Genomic DNA, 24,765 nt, shown 5'->3' with positions numbered 1-24,765 from the left:
TTGTATTTTAGATTCCACATGTAAGTGATATCATATGGTATTTGTCTTTTTCTTTCTGACTTACTTCACTTTATATGATAATCTCTAGGTCCATCCATGTTGCTGCAAGTGGCATTATAAAATGGGTTCTAAAGTGTTTCCTCTCTGGGAATTCCATGGCGCCCCAGTGGTTAGGGCTCCGTGCTTCCACTGCAGGGGGCACAGGTTCGATCCCTGGCTGGGGAACAAAGATCCCACATGCTGCCGTGTGGCAAAAAAAAAAAAAAAAAAAAAAAAAAAGTATAGAAGTGTTTCCTCTCTTCTGTACTTTGGAAGAGTTTGTCTGACATGTAGGATGGAGTTTGATTATGGTGGGGTTTGTTTGTCAAAGTAGGGGGCACCTGCATTTTATCACAATGTGATGAGGAAATATTGACTCATATATAGAATATGCATTTCAATAAAAATTTTAAAATCACTACAAGTAAATATGACAAAATAAGTGCCCTCCTCATGAGATAGAGGAAGGAGTTAAAAATCATATAGTTTAGGAGGCAAATGAAAATATATTTGCAACAGACAAAAAAGGAATAGGTTTTGATTGGTGCCTTAAAAATATGTCAGTGGAAAAGTAAGCATTTGAAAAAAACATATACTTGTAAAAAATTTATAATGGAAATAATATATAAAAGTAGAGAAAACAGTATAATCAACCCCCACGTTCTCATCTTCTATTCTTCAACAATTATCAACACATGACAACTTTTGTTTTTTCTATACCCACTCTACTCCTCACCCCTACTCCTATCTCTGCTGAGTTATTTTGAAGCAGGTGTCAGATATCAAAATTATTTTACCCACAAATATTTTAGTCTATATCTGAAAAAACGTGGGCTTTAAAAAGCATAGTCTGAGGGCTTCCCTCGTTGCGCAGTGGTTAAGAATCCGCCTGCCAGTGCAGGGACGTGGGTTCGATCCCTAGTCCGGGAAGATCCCACATCCCGCGGAGCAACTAAACCCGTGCGCCACAACTACTGATCCTGTGCTCTAGAGCCCACGAGCCACAACTACTGAGCCCACGTGCTGCAACTACTGAAGCCCATACGGCTAGAGCCCGTGCTCCACAACAAGAGAAGCCACTGCAATGAGAAGCCCGTGCACCACAACAAAGAGTAGCCCCTGCTCACCGCAACTAGAGAAAGCCTGCTCGCAGCAACGAAGACCCAACACAGCCAAAAAAAAAAAAAAAAAGGCATAGTCACGGGACTTCCCTGGTGGCCCAGTGGCTAAGACTCTGTGCTCGCAATGCAGGGGGCCCAATCCGTGGTCGGGGAACTAGATCCCACATGCCGAAACTAAAGATCCCACATGCTGCAATGGAGATCCCACATGCCGCAACTAAGACCCAGTGCAGCCAAATAAGTAAATAAATATTTTAAAAAAAGAAAAAGAAAAGAAATATGGAGCAAATCAAACCTATTAAACAAAAAGCATAGTCACATAAACATCATTGCCACCTCTCCCAATTTAGAGTATTTCCATAACACCATCGAATATCCAAGCAATGTTTTGAGTAGCCCTCATTTCCTCATTATTTATTTATTTTTAAAAATGTCTTTATTTCATATTCCTCATAATTTAAAAACTTTTACAGTTGGTTTGTTAAGTCAGTCTCCATATAAGACCCCTGTATTCGCTGTTGCATTTGACTGATAGGTCTCTTAAATCTCTTTTAATCTGTAGGTTCCCCTTATTATCTAATTCAATAAATCACAACTTCATACAAGGCCCTGGGCTACAGGGGATTTTGTAACAATCACAAGTCTCCAAATATGGAACTGGCTGCCTTTAAGTTAGTGCAGTGGGGAACGGAAAGTTGTGAATCGTCAGATTCTGCAGAGGGAATTCCTGCAGAGGTCGAGGGATGGGATTCAATGATACCCATGTCCTTTCTAACCTGGGAGTGGATGAGAGATTTGTACACTATAATTTGTGTGATGTCACTATTAAACTGGCTTACCTGGGGTAGAAAATGACAACCGTTTATACAAAGAGACGCAACATGTGTTTCCCTCCAAGTTCAGTTTCCATTTACAGCCTTGTCCACAGAGCCTCAGCATATCAGAGAATCAGCCAGAGTGAGCCCTTAGGGAAAGTCTCCACGGCACGTTCATCCTGGGAGCCCTCTTCATACACGACAGGACAGGCTTCGTGCGAATCACAGCAACTGGCTGTTGGCCATGCATTTCCTGAACTAGCAAGTTCTTTTCCTCTCTCTCCAACTATCTTCTATTTAAATCATACACTTGTCTCTTCTTCTGATACCCACCTCCTGCCTGGGGTTTATTAGCCACTAAGTTCTTAGTCCAAGGAGAAAAGAGAAGCAAGTGGACACATCTGGGACTTGGAAAGTTCTTCACCTACAGCCTGTGTGCTTTCAGAGTCACCCAGCAAGTACTGAGCCCTACTGTGCGCCAGGCTCCGAGACAGGTGCTGGGGTCCATGGAGGAGACACAGGTTCCGCTCTTCTGGGCTGAAGGAGGAAGGAGATGAGAAAGGAGCGGACATGGGAGAGTCAGGAGGGCGAGGGCAGGGAAGGGGGCCTCACCTCACGGACGAGGAGGCGTCCTGCTGGGAAGAGCGTGTGTCACTTGTGACCTGAAGAAGAGGAAGTGTCGGTCAGTAAAGAGGAGAGGGGGCTCCAGGCAGGGGAGAGATGGGTGCAAAGACCCAGAACAAAGGGGATTCGGTGAGTTCCAGGAGCTGAAAGGGATTAAGGCGCGTTGCAGCTCAGCCTGGAGAGAGAGAGTCTCGAGATGAAGCAAAGAGGAGGCAGGACTCAGGTGGTGGTGCCTGTCCCCGTGCCCTCGGGACGGGGTCACAGTCACCCCTGTTTCCTCCTATGCACACAGTCTTCAGTCCTAAAGGAGTCCTTCCCCAGCCTCTCAAACGCCCCACCAGAGTCTTTCCCTGAGGGGTTAAAATCCAGCCTCTGCTCAGCACCTGCTGGCGGCAGGTAAGGCACTAGGCAACAGTAAAACAGTAAAAGCACGTGGGCCTCCAGTAAGGAGCTCATAACATTATGTTCTGTCTCTCTTTTTAAAACACCAAATGTTAACCACAACAAACACATCCAAGAACCAAGCCTTTAAAAATTAAAGTCTGGAAAAAAAAAAAGCCACATCATCAACTCCTTTAGACTAAATATTAAAATAGAGTGTGACACTTATCAGTAAAGGTAAAATGAAACTAAGGTAATAAATAGGGTTCTAACTCCCTTGACAAAATATTTTTAGTTGAGGTATAATTGACATATAACATCTTAGTTTCAGGTGTGCATCATAATGATTTGATATTTGGATATACTGCAACGTGATCACCACAGTAAGTCTAGCTAACGTCCATCATCACTTTTAAGATCTACTCTTAGCAACTTCCAAATATACAATACAGTGTATTAACAGTCGTCACCGTGCTGCACATTACGTCCCCATGACTTCCTTTATAACTGGACGTTTATACCTTTTTAGTATCTTCGCCCACTTTGTTCCTTGCCCTTCCTGCCCACATCTTCAATAAGCAATCTATTGTTTGTAGCTTTGAGTTCTGTTTCGATGTGGGTTTTTTTGTGTGTTTGTTTTGTTTTTGTTTATTTTTGACAAAATGTGTTTAATTTAACAGTGAGGATGAGAAACCCGGTGCCACGACTACACCGTGGGGCCTGACAGCACCGACCATGGCGCTTAGCATCCAGGGCTCCCTGGCCATTGGGTTTCTGCTCAGGACACTCCTGAGACCTTCGCGTATATTAACAACACCCTGGGGAGGGGATACAGTACAACACGGGCTGAGGAAGAGATGGGCAGCGGGCATCCCAGGCGGCCGTAATGCCCAGTGATTCCCAGTGACGAGGGACCAGGGGAGAGCTCTTCTCTCAACCAGGCACCACCCTGTGATGTCTAAGTCTAGGCTGAATAGTAATAGCAAATTCCATTGACATCCTATTTCCTGAAGTTCTCATTTTTAAAACTCAGCGGAGCTTGACCTTGAGTGTGCATCAGAATCACCTAGAGGGTTTGTGAACCCAGGGGCCCCACCCTGGAGTCTGACCCAGCAGGTCTGGAGAGTGTCCGGAAGTTTGCACTTGTGACAAGTTCGCAGGTCATGCTGCTGCTGTTGGTCCAGGGACCACACTCTGAGAATCACTGATGAACTTGTTCCACAAAACTGCTCAAGGGCTGCTCTGTGCCAGGCTGTTCAGCTTTGGAGGACACAAACTCCTGCCCTCCAGGGGCTCGCCCACTAGTGGAGGAAAGAGAAATAAAAAGGGAGTAACGGGGCTTCCCTGGTGGCGCAGTTGTTGAGAGTTCGTCTGCCGATGCAGGGGACACGGGGATGCAGGGGACACGGGTTCGTGCCCCGATCAGGGAAGATCCCACATGCCGCGGAGCGGCTGGGCCCGTGAGCCATGGCCGCTGAGCCTGCGCGTCCGGAGCCTGTGCTCCGCAACGGGAGAGGCCGCAACAGTGAGAAGCCCGTGCACCGCAAAAAAAAAAAAAAAAAAAAAAAAAAAAAGGAAGTAACGCAACGCAATAAAACCAGGCTCTAATGGGGTTAGAAGAGGCTGTGATGGGCACAGAGAAGGGGAATGGCCCCATTCGTCTGGGGGAGCTGAAGGCAGGTTAGCCTGGGCTTCCTGCAGGGAGGGGAGTTAATGTGAGACCAGGAAGAAGGAGCCACGTGCACAGAAAGGGCAGGAGGCCCACAGGCAGTGGCCTGTGTCTCAGTGGACCTCGGAGGGGGCGAGGGGGGAGAGCGCTCACAGTAAATGACCAGGGATGGGGTTGGAGGAGGACTGCATCAAAGACTGGTAAAGCGTCCTGAGTGGGGTGAACCCTGATGGGATTTGCCTTTTGGGAGGATCATTCTGGTGGTAGAGGGGATAAAGATGGGGGTGGCATAAGGGTGGGACAGACCGTCTGGAGGCTGTTCTCTGGAGCACACGAGGCAGGTTTAAACTTGGGCGGCTTAAACAACAGAAATTCATTTTCTCACAGTTCTGGAGGCCAGAAATCCAAAATCAAGGTGTGGGAAGGGGTGGCTCCCTCTGGGGGCTGTGAGGACAGTCTGTTCCCTGCCTGTCTCCTCGTTTCTGGTGATGTGTTGACAATCTCTGGTGTTCCTTGGCTTGGAGACACAGCACCACCATGTCTGCCTGCATCTTCCGCTGGTGTTCCCCCTGTGTCCAAACGTCCCCTTTTCATAAGGACACCAATCATACCAGCTGGATTAGGACCCGCCCTAGTGACCTCACCTTAATTACATCTGCAACACCTCAGGGTCACATTCTGAAGGACAGAGTTGCAGGACATCAGGCTGGTGTGAAATGGAAGGGGCCAGGGCTTATGGGCAGGCACTGGCAACTCTCACCCATGTTATTAAACACTGGCTATAGAACAGTCTACAGCGTGGAGGAGTGCCTTCTCAAGGGTTGTACTCCTGCAATTATTTCTTTTTCTACTTCTTTTCTGTTCCTCCTCACAGAAAAATTTCTCACAGGAGTTGTTATAACCACTGTCTCCACACCTTCACACACTGTTTTCTGCTCAACACAGCTTTATAGGGTTTCTCTCTCTCTCTGTCTTTAAAATGCTGCTTTTTCTAAGTCAAAAATCTCCACTTTGCCTAATCAAATTGTTACTCTTCTGTCTTCAGAAGCATAGGTTCCAGCTTTTCCTGCACGTCTGTGACTGCACATTTTCTCCCACCTCAGTCTCCTTGGGTGGGTCTCTACCTGTAAATGTTGGAGGGCTTCAGGGCTCCATCTTTGGTTTCTCTGTCCCTCTCTCTCTTTTTGGTTTGTTCCTATACATCTTATTTCTTTAATGAAAATTCGTAAATAACTCTAGGAAAATGTCAACGCGCGGGCCCCTCACTGCTGTGGCCTCTCCCGTTGCGGAGCACAGGCTCCGGACGCGCAGGCTCAGCGGCCACGGCTCACGGGCCCAGCTGCTCCGCGGCATGTGGGATCTTCCCGGACCGGGGCGCGAACCCACGTCCCCTGCATCAGCAGGCGGACTCCCAACCACTGCGCCACCACGGAAGCCCTCAACACTTTATATAATCTGTTTTGGATATATGTACATGTGAAAAATAAAATTGGGCGTATTTTTAGCATTCTTGAAATATTTCATATTAAAAGAAGAAGGGAAATTTACTAATCATTTAGGAACACTTATAAAGCCATTAACAAGCCAAAACACCTTCTGATAACATTCACTTCTCCAGCTGTCATTCTTCGGGCAATTTCAGTCTCACAGAAGACAACTGAGACCAAGAGGCATCTAAGTTGCCAAAATTGTGTGTCCAAACTCATCATTATTTTTCCTAGCAGAGACCCTCAGATGCTTACTTTAAAGCCTATTAAATCTTACTTAACAAGCCAATTTAAAAATAGTAAAAAGTAAAATATTATTAGAAAAGGAAAGAGAAGAAAAATATATAAAAAACGGACATGAAAGTTTTAAAAGATAAATGGTTGCTATTAAATGTATGTAAGTAAATCCATAAACCCCTACACCTGTGTTTCATTAGGCCCTAAGGGTATTGTACCAAATGACACAACACTACTTGCTGATAAGATACCAAATAATTAATAATGTTTGTCATAATATTCTGCATACTCTAAGAATGGAGGGATATCAGCAACACATTTGAGAAAAATGCCCATCAAAAAAGTCAATATTTTTTGTTTTAATACTGAAACATAGTGGACTTCATTTCTGTTGTTCATATTACAATAGAAGCCTTCACTCAAAGGTGTGACCCTAAGGATGGGAATTGCACACACAGTATAAGTTGTAAGCTCTGTGAGGGTAGGAAACATACGTTTCATTTAGATTCAATTTGCTAATTTTATACCCATAGCTTCCCTGAGAGTGCAGTTGAAAATAGACTGTCTAGATGGAGTGAAGGGAAGTCCCTTTTCAGAAAACAAAAAAGAATTCTGGAGTTCTTTATGTTCGGGAAGAGCATTTCAGCTTTTTAACCCCTGAATGTCATATATCTATGATTATCCAAAACAGAGGTTTAACATTAATATAATGCAATGCAAATTAATTTTATAAATGTATTTCTTACCTCAAATTCTATTTCTCTTAGTTCAACTGAAGTCCCCTTTAATAAACAGAAAAAAAGTTTAATGAAGAAAAAATGGACCTGCTGATGGTAATTTGCAAGGGATGGAAAGGAGGTTAATGATGATCACTTTGGTAGTGTGTTATACATTACTTTTTAAAAATTGACAGGAGATAGGCTAAGTCTGGCCTTCTAATTTTCCTGATTGAGTTGGAGAAAGCTGTATCTCTATTGGATGATGTATAAGCCTGTGAAATTCTCTAAGGGATCCATGGGACAATTTATTAATATGAATCTCAGTCTCTAACTTAAAAAAAAATCTCTTTATGTCCTCTATTATAACACTTCACCTTTTGGATATATAATCTTCATCGATATCTTATTAGTATTTCATAGAGTTTTTTTTTTTCTCTCTTTTTTTTTGTAGTGGCAAGTACAGAGATTTCCCATATCTGCCCTGTCCCCGCACTCCATAGCCTCCCCACTACCAACATTCCTCCACCAGAGTGAAACCTTTGCTACAATTGATGAATCTACACTGACACATCATAGTCACCTGAAATCCATAGGTTTTTAAAATATATATTTTATTTATTTATTTATTGGCTGCATCAGGTCTTAGTTGCGGCACGAGGGATCTTTCCTTGCAGTGCGTGCATTCTTGTTTCGGCATGCAGGCTTCTCTCTAGTTGTGGCACGTGGACTCAAGGGTGCACGGGCTCTGTAGTTTGTGGCACATGGACTCTTTCGTTGAGGCGCGCGAGCTCAGTAGTAGTGGCGTGTGAGCTCAGCAGTAGTGGTGTGCGGGCTTAGTTGCCCCACGGCATGAGGGATCTTAGGTCCCCAACCAGTGATTGAACCCTCGTCCCCTGCATTGCAGGGTGGATTCTTTACCACTGGACCACCAGGGAAGTCCCCCGGAGTCCATAGCTTACGTTAGGGTTCACTCTTGGTGTTGTGCATTCTATGGTTTTGGACAAATATATAATGACATTTCCATCATTATGGTATCATACAGAGTATTTTCATTGTACTAAAATCCTCTGTCCTCCACCAGTTCATCCCTCACTCCCACCTCCACCCTCTGGCAGCCACTGATCTTTTTATTGACTCCATAGTTTTGCCTTTCTGTCATATACTTAGAATCATAAAGTATGTAGCCTTTTCAGACTGTCTTCTTTCACTTAGTTATAAGCATTTAAGTTTCCTTCATGTTGTTTCATGTCTTGGTAGCTCATGTCTTTTTAGTGCTGAATAATACTCCACTGTCTGGATGAACCAGTTTATTTATCCATTCACCTACTGAAGGACGTTTTGGTTACTTCCAGGTTTTGGCAGTTATGAATAAAGCTTCCATAGATTCAAAAAAATTCCTTTCCTTCAAAATTAAGCATATAATCAATGAGTTGACTTCCAATATGCATCCGAACCATATTGAAGAGTTACCTCCTTTGTTCTACTTCATACTCTCTCCATCTTTGCAGGAATTGCATTATTACTATTAGCATATTAATTTTTCCATCTTCTATTCGTTTATTTTAAAGAATGCAGGAAAATGTAATAAAACACCAAAATGGATCTACAAACAAGTGCCATTATAAGACAGACATGGTTGTTTTATGGAAACTGAACCAGTTGACTGACAGGCAGAGATGGATGGCAATGCTTGATAGTCAGTGGCTGGATGAAAGTCTAAATCTGAAATAAGAAAAGCGGTTTGAGGGCAGCAGAGTAAAGGCTGCAGTCCTATAGGACACACAGACGTGTGCTAGAAATAGCCTGCCTGGCAATCTTGATTAATGAGTAAAGACTTAAGTTGACTGACTATTGAAAAATGATAAATGACACATACATACACACTAGTTGGTGAAAGGTGTGGAAACTTTGGTCTCAATTTAGAGAGAGTGGCATCTCTGACAGGATACGGGCAAGCTATACTACATAGTTTGATTCTGAACTTTGCATGGACACATGACATGGCGTTACATGTATCCTTACAGATCAGCTCATTCTGAAGAGCTGGCACCTCAGGCTTTCTGACCTAAACTACTAGATTTGGGTCAAAGGCCAGTTGCTCTTTCCCAATTGCTTCTTATCCAAAGCTGCCACCTTATCTTGGTTCCTCTGTGTAGTAGACAGTGGTCAGTAGTTAAATGCCATCAGCAGGCAGAATCCAGCAAAACCCACTGCAAAGTGAAAGAAGAAGAATATCCTTAGCTACCAAAGCTCAGGCATAGTCAAATGTTAGGAATCCAGAAAGAACCTACAGTTGAGTCAATAAAAGTATTAACCATCAGCGCAGTAAACAGGGTTCAATGCACAAGTCAAGGAGCTGGCTCATCCTCAGTCCACAGGTGAGGTGACATACGACATGTGGTTGCCATGAAAGAGAAATGAAGGAATGGGAGTGGCAGGCGGAGTCTAATAGCCTCTTTGCTGAAATCCTCACAATTCTCTGTTGCTTTCGTCACTGCACTCTCAGGATACAGCTTTTGTAAGTTCTTCCATTCTGGCCACTGTTCAAAGCTTTCAATACCATTTTTGTTTGTTTGTTTGTTTTGTTTTTTTGCGGTACGCGGGCTTCTCACTGCCGCGGCCTCTCCCGTTGCGGAGCACAGGCTCCGGACGCGCAGGCTCAGCGGCCATGGCTCACAGGCCCAGCCGCTCTGCGGCATGTGGGATCCTCCCGGACCGGGGCACGGACCCGTGTGCCCTGCATCGGCAGGCGGACTTTCTACCACTGCGCCACCAGGGAAGCCCCTTCAATACCGTTTTATCTGTTCCTCTTGCAGAACTATTCCCTTCGTCCTTCTTTGATGCTCTTCCTTACTTTATGTAGGTCTTTGTTTCTGACATTATTTTCCTTCTCAATGAAGAACTACTTTTAACATTTTTTGCAAAGCAAGTCCACGGGCAACAAAGTCCCTCAGTTTTTGTTTGTCTGAAAAAAAAATTTCTCCTTCACTTTTGAAAGATCATTTCACAAGGTACAGAATTCTAGGTTGGTGATTTCTTTTCTCTCAACACTTAAAATTTTTCACTCCACTCTCTTCTTGTTTGCATGATTTCTGCAGAGAAGTTGGATGTAATTCTTATCTTTATTCCTCTATAGCCAAAGTGTTTTTCTTTAATTTGAAAATAGTATACCTAGTTGTAGGAGTTGGTTTTTTTTTTTTTTTTTTTGACATTAATTCTGCTTGGTGTTCTCTGAGCTTCCTGGACCTGTGGTTTGGTGTTTGACATTAATTGGGGGAAATTTTCAGTCATTATTGTTTTAAATGTTTCTTTCGTCCCTTTCTCTCTTGCTTCTCCTTCTGGAATTCTCAGTAATCAGATGTGGAATCTTTTGTATTTGTTCCTCAGTCCTGGATATTCTGGTTTTTCTAGCCTTCGTTCTCTTTGCCTTTTGGCTTTTGTGGGTTCTATTGATATATCCTCTAGCTCAGCTACTCCTCCCTCAGCTGTGGCCAGTCTGCTAATAAGCCCATCAGAGGCATTCTTCATTTCGGTTACAGTGCTTTTTATCTCTAGCGTTTCTTTTCGGTTCTTTCTAAGGACTTCCATCTCTCTGCTTACACTGCTCCTCCGTTTTTGCATGCTGTCTACTTTATCCATTAGAGCGTTGGTGTATTAATCATAGCTGCGTTTAAATTCCTGGTCTGATAATTCCAACATCCCTGCCACATCTGGTTCTGATGCATGCTCTGTCTCTTCAAGAAAAAATTTTTTTTTGGCTTTTGGTGTGCCTTGTAACTTTTTTTCGATATGCAGACACAATGTCCTGGGTTAAAGGAACTGCTGTAACAAGGCCTTAGTAATGAGGTGGTGAGGTGTGAGGGCAGGCAGTTCCCACGATTAAGTCTCAATCCCCCAGTGAGCTTCTGCCTCTGGACCATGAACTTCACAAGTGTTTCTCATTTTTTTCTCCCCCCACCCCTTCCCTTATGTGGGACAGGATGGCTAGAGACAGCTGGAGCTGGGTATTTCTCTTCGCCCAGGTCAGTTAGGCTCAGTTAACACCCCAGCAGGTTAGACTCTGGTTAACTAGTTTCCCCCAAGGGCAAGCCTTGGAGTCTTCTGGTCTATTTCAAATTGGCTACTTTCCCCTCCCCCAGCAGGAAGGCTGAGGGATTTTTCTCTGGTATTTTCTGTAGGATCCTGGTGGAGCTCCTGGAGGAAGATCTCACCGTGTTGTGAGTCCTCGCATGACTGGGTCCCCCTGTAGTTTCTAACTCTCAGATTGTCACACTGAGCCTCCAGCAATTGTCAGTTATAGCTCTGGTTTTCCTCCCCAGGCACAGGTCCCCCTGGTGGTTTTGCTCTGGGAAGCCTCCATTTCCTCTCTTCACTGGGGGGGCCTCCCCAGTCTTGGGGGTGGCAGTTTGCCTAGTGACCTCCCCTCTCTTCCAGATGCAACAGGTCTCTCTTCCCTTTAAAAAAAAATCTACACTCACCCAAGTTATCTTATCCAATGCCATGGATTTTTTGTTTTCACTTTTTGGGGATCTTTTTTCTCCCAGATTTGGACAAGGCTGGCTCCTTCTTGGTTTCCCATTTCAGCTCAAGTTTCTTGACTGTGCAGTTTAAATCGGGATTTGCTGGCCATCTCCAACTACTCTCTATTATTTCCTCTTGAGGAGATAAAACTTACATGCCCTTTTTACCATTGATCCCCAGTTCTTAGAAGGGTGTCTGATGTATGGTGGATGTTCAAAAAACACTTGTTTAAAAATGACTTATTTAATCATTCTGCTATTGCTGAACGCAGAATATTTATAAATTATTATAATAAGCACTGCTCTGATAAACATATGTGTACATAAATAAATTTGTACATATATGTGTCTATAATGACTTTTTTTTTTTTTTTTTGCGGTACGCGGGCCTCTCTCTGCTGTGGCCTCTCCCGTTGCGGAGCACAGGCTCCGGACGCGCAGGCTCAGCAGCCATGGCTCACGGGCCCAGCCGCTCCGCGGCATGTGGGATCTTCCCGGACCAGGGCACGAACCCGCGTCCCCTGCGTCGGCAGGCGGACTCTCAACCACCGCGCCACCAGGGAAGCCCCCCAGGGGACATTTTTGAGTAGCAAAGGCAGGCAGAGCCTGAGCCTCCTCTCTCCACCTTCTGGGGTGCGTGGGCTCAGAGCAAGCACTTTTGGCAGAGTTTGCAGCCAGGTATTAGTAAGTGGGTGCCTGCGCGCTGGACACGGTGTGCTGTTTAGCCCGCCTACCCGCCTCCATCAACTGCGCCTGCGGCGTTGCCTCACACCTGCCTGTGGCTCCTGGCAGCGTCCGCTCGGCCCCCCTTCGTCCAGCAGCCCTGCACCTTGCGCGCTGGCTTCGCCTCCCAGGCCTCTAACACCTGCGCGTAGAGGGCGCTCCTCCCCTCCCCGCCCCCGACCCTAGGCGTTCCCGGAAGGCGGCGTGGCTGGGGGTAGACGCGGATGGAACGGCCGCGGGTGCTCCACTCCAGGTTCCTACGGAGCGGAGGCGCCCGGGGCTCCAGACTCCCCGCCAGCGCCGGCAAGATGCTGCCGGCGTACCCGGAGGTGCCGCCCAGCCCGCTGCAGGACGCGAACCTCTGCTCCCGCCTGTTCTGGTGAGCGCCCCGCCTGAGCTGCGACATCCCGCTAACGCGGGCCCCTGCCGGACGCCGCCGGCGCCCTTTAGGGGGCAGAGCGTTGGGCAGAGGGAGCGCTTTCCGCCGCCGCTGGAGCCTCCCCACGCCGGCGGCGTGTTCCGCTTTGCGCCCCGGCGCGCGGGCCGGGCGGGAGCAGACCTGGGGAGGGAGACCCGGCGACCTGGTGGCTGGGGCACAGGGTCTACCTCCCTTGCCGCTAGTCGCCCCGCCAACCTGCAATGCCAGAGAGCAGGAGGCGGGGAGGCTGAGACCCGAAGCTGCCCCGGGGGCGTCACCACCCAGCGGGAGGAGGGACTGCAGTCCCTGCACCCCACCGTTAGCCGGCCTCCCCCATGCCGCTCAGTAATTCGCAGTTTTGAACTAAAGCTGTAGCCTTTTTACCCCAAAGCAATCAGCTTATTAACAACCTCCTGTATCTAGTTAGCGCCCTGGACCGCTGCCGGCTTCCAGTAATATCACCACCCCTTCCCATATATCTTATGTGACAGCGCGTTCCAACTGCACCCGGCTCCCTCTGTCCTTGTGTCTATGACCACGTCTCTCTCTGCCTCCCTCTCTCCGTGTGTCTTTCACAGTATGTCCTGGTACCTAATCATAGCAAATTTCGTGTTGGTGAAAAACACTTATTTTTTATTTAAGGATTAAAAAACACTTATTTTTTATTTAATTATTTTATTCTTGAAAACGTTTTGATTGGGACACACAGCCACTACTGGAGTGTGTATTTGACCAGCCCCTTTCCCTATTTCGAATATTTCCACTTCCACCTTTGAGGACCACTCTGGGGATGGGGTCCCTGAAGCCTGTGGGGTCTTATCCATATCTTTAGCCTTTGGAGAAGCAGTGCATGGTCTTGATGCAGGTGGTCTGCCTAGGAATCATTTGGTCCTGAAACCACTGAAGGTTCCTTGAACTGGGAGGAAACACACAGATAAAAAACGGCTCAGAGAGGTGAAGCTCTTAACTAAAGTTTTCCATCTAGTAGCTGGGACTACTAACAAGATGGGCCTGAAACTTGGGGCTTTTTTTTTTTTTGGTTATTTATTTGGCTGCATTGGGTCTTAGTTGTGGCACACGGGATCTTTCGTTGCAACGCGTGGGCTTCTCTCTAGTTGTGGTTTGTGGGCTCCAGAGCGCGTGGGCTCAGTAGTTGCAACACACATGTCCCGTGGCATGTGGGATCTTAGTTCCGCGACCAGGGATCGAACCCTTGTCCCCTGCATTGGAAGGTGGATTTTTTTTTTTTTTTTTTTTGGCTGCGTTAGGTCTTCATTGCTGTGCACGGGCTTTTCTCTCTAGTTGCGGCGAGCGGGGGCTACTCTTTGTTCTGGCTTCTCTTGTTGCGGAGCACAGGCTCTAGGCACGTGGGCTTCAGTAGTTGCAGCACTCGGGCTCAGTAGTTGCAGCATGTGGGCTCTAGGGCACAGGCTCAGTAGTTGTGGCACACGGGCTTAGTTGCTCCACGGCATGTGGGATCTTCCCAGACCAGGGCTCGAGCCCGTGTCCCCTGCATTGGCAGGCGGATTCTTAACCACTGTGCCACCAGGGAAGTCCGAACCTTGGGGCTTTAATCACACTTGGGTGATTATTAGATCTTTTGTTTCTGGACCTTAGCCCATTCATCTTTCCCGCAAATTCTGATATTTTGTTTTTCTATGGGATGGTCTAGGGGATCCACAGGGGATGGGAGCTCCTATGCATATTTTGATTGTGGTGTATTTAGTGTGTGTAGCTACATCTCTTGGCTATTTGATGGCCCTTAAGGCAAGAGGGGCCTAGAAGAAGGTGTATGGGTGTAGTTAATGTAAATAATAACAAAGTAGACACGTGTCTCCTTAACTTCAGGCAGGGCCTGGAACTCTCCAAACACCTTCTGTTTGTGCATTTTCAAAATGTATGTGGGTGGAAATGGGAAGGTGAAGACTTCTCATTGATTTTGGTAGGTACCCATTTCCAGTTTTCCTGCTGGAAGGAAAGGAGCTATTACCTCTTATTTTACACCTGAAGTCACTGAAGCAGAGAGGTTGAGTAAGTTGCCTACCATCACACAGCAAGTGAGTGGTGGTGCAGGATCCCAAACCAGGCGGTCTTGTTCTGGAGCCTATGTTCCTTGTGTAGGTAACTGCTGCACTTGTCACCGAATTGGTCGCCTGGACTCATGCCGGCGTCCTGGCCCAGGCTCAGAACGCTTGTCTTGGCCGGGGCGGTTGTTTTCCATTCGGAGTCCCACAGCCAGTGATTAAACCGATGAGTCTGGAAGAGCACAAGCGCCATTCAATGGCCAAAGAGTGGGGAAGCAGGAGCTTAGTTCGCAAGTCAACTTCTCAACCCCGTTTGGGCCGAGGCACTGTATATATATAGGAGGGTCGAGGGGAAAGGGAGGGAATTGAGTCGAGAGAGGGAGGAATATTCATGACTCATCTGAAACAGGCTCTTGTAACAGGTGAAATAGCTCACCCATCCTCACATAGCTTGTAAATGACAGAACTAGGATTATGCCCAAAGCCCGGCTTCTTTTTTTTTATTTTTTGCGGTATACGGGCCTCTCACTGTTTTGGCCTCTCCCGTTGCGGAGCACAGGCTCCGGACGCGCAGGCTCAGCGGCCATGGCTCTCGGGCCCAGCCGCTCAGCGGCATGTAGGATCATCTCGGACCGGGGCACGAACCCATGTCCCCTGCATCGGCAGGCGGACTCTCAACCACTGCGCCACCAGGGAAGCCCCAAAGCCCGGTTTCTTAACCATTGTTACATTATTGCCTTCTTAGTACCTTTGGTCATGTGCAATATCTCATTAAGTCTAGTTTTCATCATCTCCTCTTACTCTGAAGACCTTCACAGGTTCCCTGTTTCCTGCAGAGTCAAAATGTTAAACTCTAGGCTCCACTGGCCGCTCTATTTGTTTCCCAGCACATGACCCTCCACTCTGGCGGGGGAGTGGGGAAGGGGGCTTGTCCCTGTGACCTGCCTCATTCATCCCCACTTTCGGGTCTCGGCTCACTCTGCTGGGCCCCCTGGGTTGCCTTCTCATCTGTCCTTGATTTGAGCAAATGCTGCTGAGCCTCCAGCAGCCCCACGCCCCTCTCCCAGCATTTTCGTTCGTACTGATCTAGGGCTTCCATTTATGTGCACGGCCAGTCCCGCACCGCCCAGCATCATGTCACGTGGGGTGATCCTGACTCCCCAGGCGTATTCTAAGGCCTTTCACAGCAGACTGTATCTGGTAGTTCTTCAGCGTAGTGCCTGGCCCATGTTGGACACATCATGGGCATCAAATAAACACTGGATTGCCTGAAACAACAGGTGCAGGAAACAGCTGGGACCCCACGGAGGTCCAGCGTGGCTCAACCTGTTCTAGATGCCAGAGAAATGCAGAGGGAGGGAGCCGATTGGAGTTTGGCATTCCTGGAACATCGGGCCTTGGCAGGGTCTCAACGCAGGGGAGCTGGACCTTATCCAGAGTGGGAATAGATCTGAATCTTCCCCTTGTTGTGTGTGTTCATCTGTGTATCTCAAACCAGCCCTACTGGACTTGATACCGACCAGGGTTCTTGGCCTTCCCCAGTCAGTAGAGATTGACTTGAGGCCAGACAGATTCAGGCAAGGCTTTTGTGGGGCCCCTGAACTGGCTGCAGGAGGGAGCGGGAACAAGTGACAGGTTCCCTCGCTCGCTCGCCGAGGGGGGCTCATTCCTTATACTGGATGAGGGTGGGGTGTGTCCAGGGGTCAGACTGGACCGGTGGCTTAGGTGGTCTGCCCACCCCTTTGTGGTGTTGATTGCAGGGGGGCATGCGCAGTACCCTGCTTTTACTCCCGACACCCAGTTCATTGCTCCCAGCTCTTCAGAAATGGCAGTTGGGTTTTTTGTCTTTCTTTAAATCTTTTGGTCCAGAATTTGGCCCAACTGTGCATGCACACAGTTATTTTTAGTCCCATATGGTTTCTTTGTATTTTGTAGCTGGAGGAAAGGTGTGTCCAGGTGCAAGCTGCAGGCCTGTCAAAGACTTGGTGGACCTGCTCTCTAAAGAGAGGAACTGTGCCCCGCACAGCCTGGTGTTCATGTAGACTCTGCTGGCCTGGCTCCTGGCCTGGGCTCTTGGGCCTTGCAGGTATTTAGAAACACCTCAGTCTTACTTGGATAAAAACATTAGTCTGACTGTCTTCCTGATCATCATGAAATAAAAGAAGATTAAAACAATGAAGCCTTATGCTAAAATGCATTTCAAGTCTGAAGGTGGTCAGGAGAGAGGATTCCCTCCTCTTTGGAGTTGGTCAGTCTTTATTTTCTGAAGGCCTTTGTCTAATTGCATGAGGCCCACCCACATTTCAGAGGGTAATCTGCTTTATTCAGAGTCTATTGATTTCAGTTTGATCTCATCTGAAAAATACTTTCACTGTAATATGTGTTTGAGCAAGTGTCTGGGGACTGGGTTTAGCCAAGTTGACATAAAATTAAACATCACACCCTCCTGAATCCCCATCTCTTCCTTTGAGCTCCTGGATGTGGCTTGGTCCTCACTAAGCCATGTGTTTGTGGATTTCTTTCCCTCCCTGAACTCCCTTATCTAAAGGGCAGATACAGGGCCTCGTTCATCTTTATACTCCTCACAAATAGCAGGTGTTCAGAAAATGTGCAACTGGAGGAACCATCCAGCTCCATGATGTCTGGGCTCCTGCAAATGCCTAACCACTAAGCATGGTTTTAGTGGCAAAAGTGGTAACTGATGCTTTGACGGATTATGTGATGCACCAAAGAGTGTAGCATGAAAGGAGTCCTACAGAAAGTTTTCAGGGAATTATGCTCAAATATTTGGGTGGATTTTATTTCTTTTCCACAAAAATGCATCTGAATTGTCTGCGTCTTGAAATTCCTTCCCGTGTAGGTGTGCGCAGTAACATTAGAATTGTGACCTGCTGAGAGCTTTGGATTTTCTGGGGCGGACTTTGTCAGGCTACTTTGTGTCCTGATGAACGAAGCGTCTTTGATTTGGGCAAGAAACTTAAATTTTCCCTCATGTACATACATCTTCCAGCAGGACGGTGGTCTAGGAATTTAACTTCTTTTGGCAGTAGTTGCTTTCAGTAAAGGCGAGACAAGTGGCCAAGGATGAGAGTGGTGAGAAGGGTTGGTGTTAGCGTGACAAACTCCTTCTTGGTGGGTTGAAGTAATCGTTGAAATATTATTTTCTTTTAGGTCTTAGATTCTGTCTATGGTTTCTATAACCCTTTAAAAAATTTATTTCTCTAGTTCGTCAGAATCACCTGGAGTGCTTTTTTTAAAAACTAAATGGTCACACCTTGGAATTTCTGATTCACTAGATCTTGTCTGGGGCTCAAGGTATCTATGTCTTGAGTAAGTGCTCCTGTATACCTGAAAATAGGCCACATTTGGGAAACGTTGCCCTAGTTGTAGAAAGAAACACACAAAGCCAAAGTGTATTTTAGCAAATATGAAAGACGACCAGATCTTGTTATGACTAAAATCAGTTGAGAGGAAAAACTTGTCTTGGTTTATGCTAGACTTTTTTGGGAACAAATTTGGAATTCATTCATCCATTCAATCACTTATTCCACAAAATAATTGAGTATCTACCTGATGCCTGGCGAGGTGCTAGATACATATGTGCAATGGCAGGCGGCAAATGCAGAGAAGTCCTTCCTGCTTAGAATTTGTTTCATCAAGTGGGGGGTTAATAAAGAATCAAGTAGTGAAACTCACTGTGGATGCGCGTTTGTGTGTCATTAGTCCTTGGAAGGAGAAGTCCAAGGGGCACACACTGAATATTGAGTTTTTGTCTTGGTGATGTGCTTAAGCCGAAATTGGAATTTGCTTCTGTCTAGACAAGATGTATAACCTACGTATAACCTTTTGCTTGTTGCTGTGTTAGCTCAGACTGTGTAAGGCTGTTGCCATGTGGATAGTGGTTGGACGGATTTGAACCAGCCCTGCAGTCTGTTCCTTCCTTTAGCTGATGCCCACGATGGGCCGACTCTGTGCAAGGCTCAGTCTTAGCTGGAGTTGGGACTGTGTAAGTGCGTGGATGACGTTGTGTCTACCATCTTGGTGACTTAATATTCCTGCGGGGGTTCAGAGCTAGGGAGCGCAGCGCCAGCCTGGAACACCCTGAGCTGGTTCCCAGGAGGATTAGCCTTTGAGATGGGCCTGGAAGGATGGGTGGGATTAATACTCAGGGCATCCGGGCAGAGGCCACGTGGGAGTATGGACTTAGGTGCTGTGGGTCACTGGAGGGTGTGAAGTGTGGTGGATGCTCTCAGAGGTGTTGTAAAGAGGTCAGGAGGGAGTGGTGTTGGGGGAGGGTCGGTGGTGCTGGGGAGGGCTGAGGAAGGAACCAGCAAAAAGAAAAAAAGTTGTATCAGGGGCTTCGCTGGTGGCGCGGTGGTTGAGAGTCCGCCTGCCGATGCAGGGGACACGGGTTCGTGCCCGGGTCCGGGAAGATCCCACATGCCGCGGAGAGGCTGGGCCCGTGACCCATGGCTGCTGAGCCTGCGCGTCCGGAGCCTGTGCTCCGCAACGGGAGAGGCCACAACAGTGAGAGGCCCACGTAACGCAAAAAACAAAAACAAAAACCTGTAGACCGGTTGGATGGGTGGAAAGAATAAGGGCTGAATAAGGGCTAACATAATGGGGGTGTCTCAGCTAGTTTCTGCTACAGCAATAGCAAGTGAGATTCTGAAATTATGTTGTTTCAGGAGGAAAGGAGAATTGGGAGAGGGATGAACTGCGGCAGAACAGGTGAGAGCTGGTACCTGGCTGACGATGGGAGAGGTGGTGTGGAGAGAGAACTCAGGCTGCAGTGGTTGAAAGCCTGCAGAGGAGTCCTCAGACCACTGTCCATCCTGCCTCCTGCTGGACACGGGCTCGGGCGGGTAGGAGCGGCCGTGCCCAGTGTTCAGGTTCTCAGTGAGCCTGGATGAGAGGAGGAGGGAAAGAGCGGATCGCGTCTCCCGCCGGCTGGTCTTTGAGAGAAATGCAAGGATCCTGTCTTCCTTTTCAAGTTCCGTTTTTACTTGTTCTTTTGAAGTAGAAGGTTGCAATCACATTTGTAGCTCTGTGGCATGATAGATGGGGATGTCAAGGACTTGAAGGGTGTTTATGACGTTCAGGGTAGTAGGTTACTCTTCGTGTGTTGTTCTTATTTCTCAAACATCCTCACATGCTTGTTTCAGTTGCCGGCTGTGTTGCTTAGGACTCAGGTTGCGTGTGGGTCCTAGAATTACCCATGTTAAAGCTGTTTTCACAGATAGTTTGTTTTGCTCTCAATCAAGAATCCTTGTACAAAGGCTCTGTAACAGTTTCCTGAGGCTGCCATTACAAAGCATCACAAACCACGTGGTTAAAACCACAGAAAGTTTTTTTTTTTTTTGCGGTACGCAGGCCTCTCACTGTTGTGGCCTCTCCCGTTGCGGAGCACAGGCTCCGGACACGCAGGCTCAGCGGCCATGGCTCACGGGCCCAGCCGCTCCGCGGCATGTGGGATCTTCCCGGACCGGGGCACGAACCCGTGTCCCCTGCATCGGCAGGCGGACTCTCAACCACCGCGCCACCAGGGAAGCCCAAACCACAGAAATTTATTGTTTCACAGTTCTGGAAGCTAGAAGTCTGAAATCAAGATGTCAGGAGGCTCAAGATCTTTCTGAATCCTGCAAGGGGTGAGAAATGGAATATTGCCTGCCGTATCAGTAAACAAGGATGTCACACCCATCAGCGACTGCAGCGCTCCAGAATGAGCTGGTGAGCCCTGAGGAAACTCAGGAAGGGAAAGAATACTGCCATCTAGCGGCCATCAGACTGCAGCCACTCCCTGTGGGGAGCCCTGAGGAAACTCAGGAAGGGAAAGAATACCTGCCATCTAGCGGCCATCAGACTGCAGTCACTCCCTGTGGGGAGCCCTGAGGAAACTCAGGATGTGAAAACACAGGATACTGGCCCCAGATAGCTGAGGTGCATATCAAGGGAATGATTTCGGTGAGCCCAGACTCTTGCGTCTTCCCATACATAGAAAAGCACTAAATTCCTTAACTTGGGATATCTGGTTTTCTTTAATTAACAGTAAGCTTTTGTTCCTACTACTTGCCCTTTGTTGGAAAACTCCTGTATATCCTAGCTCCGCCTCGCCTCCTTGGAGCAGTTTTCTCGTAGTTACTTGAGATGCTGCCTGCTGGGCTTGAAGTCCTAAGAATACTGCAGAATAAAACAGCACTGTCAACTTTTAGATTGTGAATATATTTTTTAGTCGATGGGGGAATCCTTCCTTGCCTCTGTTAGCTTCTGGCGGTTGCAGGCACACCTTGGCGTTCCTTGGCTTGTAGCTGCCATCACTCCAACCTCTGTCTCCACCGTCGTGTGGTGGTTTTCTGTCTGTGTGTCTGTCTCTGCATCTCTCATAAGGCCACCAATGATATTGGATTCAGGGCCGGCAGCCGACTCTGGCCTCTGTATCCCGACACGGAATTAAATCTCGGAAACAGAGTTTTGGGTGAAGTAGAAAAGAATAGCTTTATTCCGTTGCCAGGCAAAGGGGGCCACAGTGGGCTAATGCCCTCAAAACTGTGTGTCCCAACCTGGAGGGGGTAGTGAGAAGTTTTATATTAATGGTTCAAAGAGGGCGTGGTCAGCTGGTGGACAGTCTTCTGATTGGTTGGTGGGGAGGTAAGTGGGAGTCAACATCTGGTTCGACCTTCTGGTTCCAACTGGTCTGGGGTTTATGTGCTTAACCGTTAACTTGTCCCACCTCGTGTGGGTTTCAGTATCTGCAAAACAGCTAAAAGATATCTTTCTGTGTATCCCTGGATGGGGAACCAGGACCCTGCCCGCAAGGCTGTACTATTGTTTCTCTTGACTGTTTCTCCTTGTCTCCCATCCCCTCCCTTCCCTAATTAACAACAGCTTGAACCTGCCTGTTGGAACTCAGGGAAGGTCGTGGAGGCTGAACGAAGCCTATTTCCTGTAATCAAAGAAATGTGCGACTCAGAAAGGCTTTTGAGCCCAGGAGCCCTACAGGGTCCTGCTCAGTATCAGGCCCACCCTACTCCAGTGTGATCTCACCTTAATGGATTACATCTGCAACAACCCAATTTCCAAATAAAGTCACGTTTTGAGGTAACTGTGGTTAGGACTTCAACATAGCTTTTCTGTGGGGATACAGTTCACCCCATAACAAGTTCCATGGTTAGTATGATCCTCCAGGGTGTTAGGGACCCAGACTCCTTCTCTCTTTTTACTCCTCTGCATGTGGCCTTGACCCAGCTGGTAACCTCCGAGGCCTAGGCCGTGGGGTGGATGAAGGTCCCGGACATTGTCACTTTCCACCGGCCTGGATGTAGTCACATGGCTACACCTATCTGCTCGGGGGGCTGGAGAGAGAGGGCCTCCTTCTAGGCTGCCAGGTGCCAGCTGAAATCTGGGGTTTGTTACCTCAGAAGAACGAGAGCAGATTTGGAGGACAGCCAGCAGTCTTTGTCTGCCACACATTCACAGTTCTTGGGGGGCGGGGAGTGGGCAGCGAGGGTGGTATTTCTCTACCACTGTAGCTTTTCTTGTTGAAATATGTCCAGCATTTACAGGGCAAGAGGGAGTTTTCCTATATATGATTATGTTAGTTCAGTAGTGGTTCACAGGACTTGGTTTGTTCAGCTGAATTGCATTGAGTAGCTCCTAAGTGGTATGAAAATAATAAGTGGGAGATGCGGCCATTCCTGCTGTCAGGGAGAGAGGGCACTGACTAAGGAGAGACAAGTGATTGTGAATAGATGCTTATAAACTATTTTTTAAGAGATAGAAACTTAATAAGAGCGTTTCATTTTTAGAACAGTGACTTGAGTGATAGTTAATGGCAAGCAGCGATATTGAGTTAACGTGCATGAGAAGACCAGAGTATACTTAAGTGCCCAGGAAAAGGTCACGACTCAAAACAGGCGGAGCCAGGGTTTTAGTTCAGAGTCTCTGCCATTTGTCTTGTGTTCCCAGCCTGTCCTGTGCCACGTGATTCCTGAAGGCCTGGGAATGGCCTTCCTCTCTGTGTTCCTAGTATGTCACATGGTGCTTGGTATATGGTGGGATTCAGGAAATATTTATGGAATCATTTCCTACCAACGCCAACTCCCCTGTTTGTTGTTAGTGACACAAAAGTAAAACAATAAAAATGTCCAGGTTTTACATGTGTTGGAGTTTGGAGCCATATTTTCTCCTTAAGGAGGAGCTAGTAAACCAGTATACTTGTTGAGAAAGTTACAACTTTTCTCATGGCCTGGAACTCTTTATTTTATTTATTTATTTATTTATACACACACACACACACACACACACACACACACACACACACACACATATATATACATACACACACACACATACAAACATATATAATATATATATAATATATAAAATAATCTATACATGTATACTATGTATACTGTATGATTGTATATACTATATGCTATAATAATAGTATATATTATTCTATATATTATTTAGTATGTTCTGATGTGAACCAACATTTTAAATATAGTTGGCAAAATGATATATAAGCTGTATAAAGTTTTTTCTTGCAAATTCCAGGAAAGCGATTATTTTTGTTTGCGTTTTGTTCCTGCAGTTTAAACAATCTGTTTTTCCTTTTCTGTAGACTTTTCCGTTACTTGATGAGATATCACAGTGCAACCCTCAGCTGCCATCAGATGGTAAAACCATAGTGGACGTGCAAGATTTCACTGCCTTTTGGGATGAGGTAACAAATTCTTCATTCTAAGAATCTTGACTGCTAACAGGCAACTGAAGACATAGATTTATCAGAGAATTTTCAGACTTTACACATGTTGTAAAGTGTGATTTGCTCATTTACTGAAAGTATGTTATAAAAATTCTCAAAATCAGGAATAGGTTTGCAACTACTGAAGATTAAGTATAAAATCAGCCTAAGATGTTTGACATGTTGCTCTCTCTCTCATTTTCAGGAGAGCTTTCAAAGTGTTAGCACATTTTGAACTTCAAGTACATACGTTTGTAATGTTAGACTTTATAGGATTGGACAGACAAAATGCTGCAGTATGGAATGGGTTAACTAACAGGTACATAAACAGTTGTTACAGACCAGAGGCTTTGGGGAATCAGTGTACATTTTTTGCCTTGAATTCTCAGATCATTTTATTACATACGGAGTGAAGCCATGGATCTTCATACAGATCTTTACTGTCGGGCAGGGTGGAGGCTCCCCATCCTAAGCTTCTAGATGGTTCTGGCTACTTTGGTGGCAGCCAGGGACGGGGAGGCGACAGCAGGAGGACATAGTGAGCACCAGTGATTCCCAGTTGGAGGGTTGCACTGTGTGGCAAGCTGACAGGGAGAACTGGTGATTTTCCAACACTTGGTTTATTTATGATGTTCAGGCAAACAGAAAACACACAGGGTCTGCTCTCAAGAAGTTGTCAATATTGCACACCCTGTGCAGCCCCTTTACCGACGACTGAAACGCTCCCCCTGCACCCTGGTTTCATGGTCCTCTGTACACATGGATTTACCTCCAGTGTGGTATTTCTCATCATAATGCACATTTATGGAAGGCATCATTAAAGTTCCATTATAAAGGCGACTCTGTGTGAATGCTAACACGTACTTTGAATGACCCATTACCAAATTTCTTTTGTACCAAACTATGTAGCATTTTAAAATGAGCTCCTTTGTTCTTCTTTCAAGAACTTAGTAACATGTTCTCAGACTTCTGTGCAACTTGCATTATGCTACAGAACACCCTATTCTGTTGTCCTGGCCTTGCCTATGGAAGGATTCTGCTCCACGCTGGGGTCGTTAGTAATTAGGACCTGTCGACTTAGGTCATGGGTGAGAGAGCCCTCGGAGCGGGAGGGGCACAGACATTGGAGGTTTTGGGGAGAAGCTGCTTCTGAATGAAGGGCATGCTGGGTTGGGAGGCAGGAGATAGACATGAGCTCTGTAACCTGCTCCACTGTACAGCCAGGTGGGCAGGTGGGGGAGG

The 24,765-nt window shown here is 46.8% G+C and overlaps 1 pseudogene; it reads left to right on the top strand.

Annotated features, from left to right (window-relative positions):
• The first annotated feature begins 12,694 nt into the window (after nucleotides 1-12,694).
• The window catches only part of LOC114888407, a 130,736-nt pseudogene continuing 118,665 nt past the window's right edge, over nucleotides 12,695-24,765 (top strand).

This window comes from Monodon monoceros, unplaced genomic scaffold, assembly GCF_005190385.1.
Source record: "Monodon monoceros isolate NGI ecotype Baffin Bay Population unplaced genomic scaffold, NGI_Narwhal_1 Super_Scaffold_8, whole genome shotgun sequence".
Lineage (NCBI taxonomy): Eukaryota > Metazoa > Chordata > Mammalia > Artiodactyla > Monodontidae > Monodon > Monodon monoceros.
The sequence above is the reverse complement of the archived record's forward strand: the minus strand, read 5'-3'. Positions and strand labels throughout refer to the sequence as shown.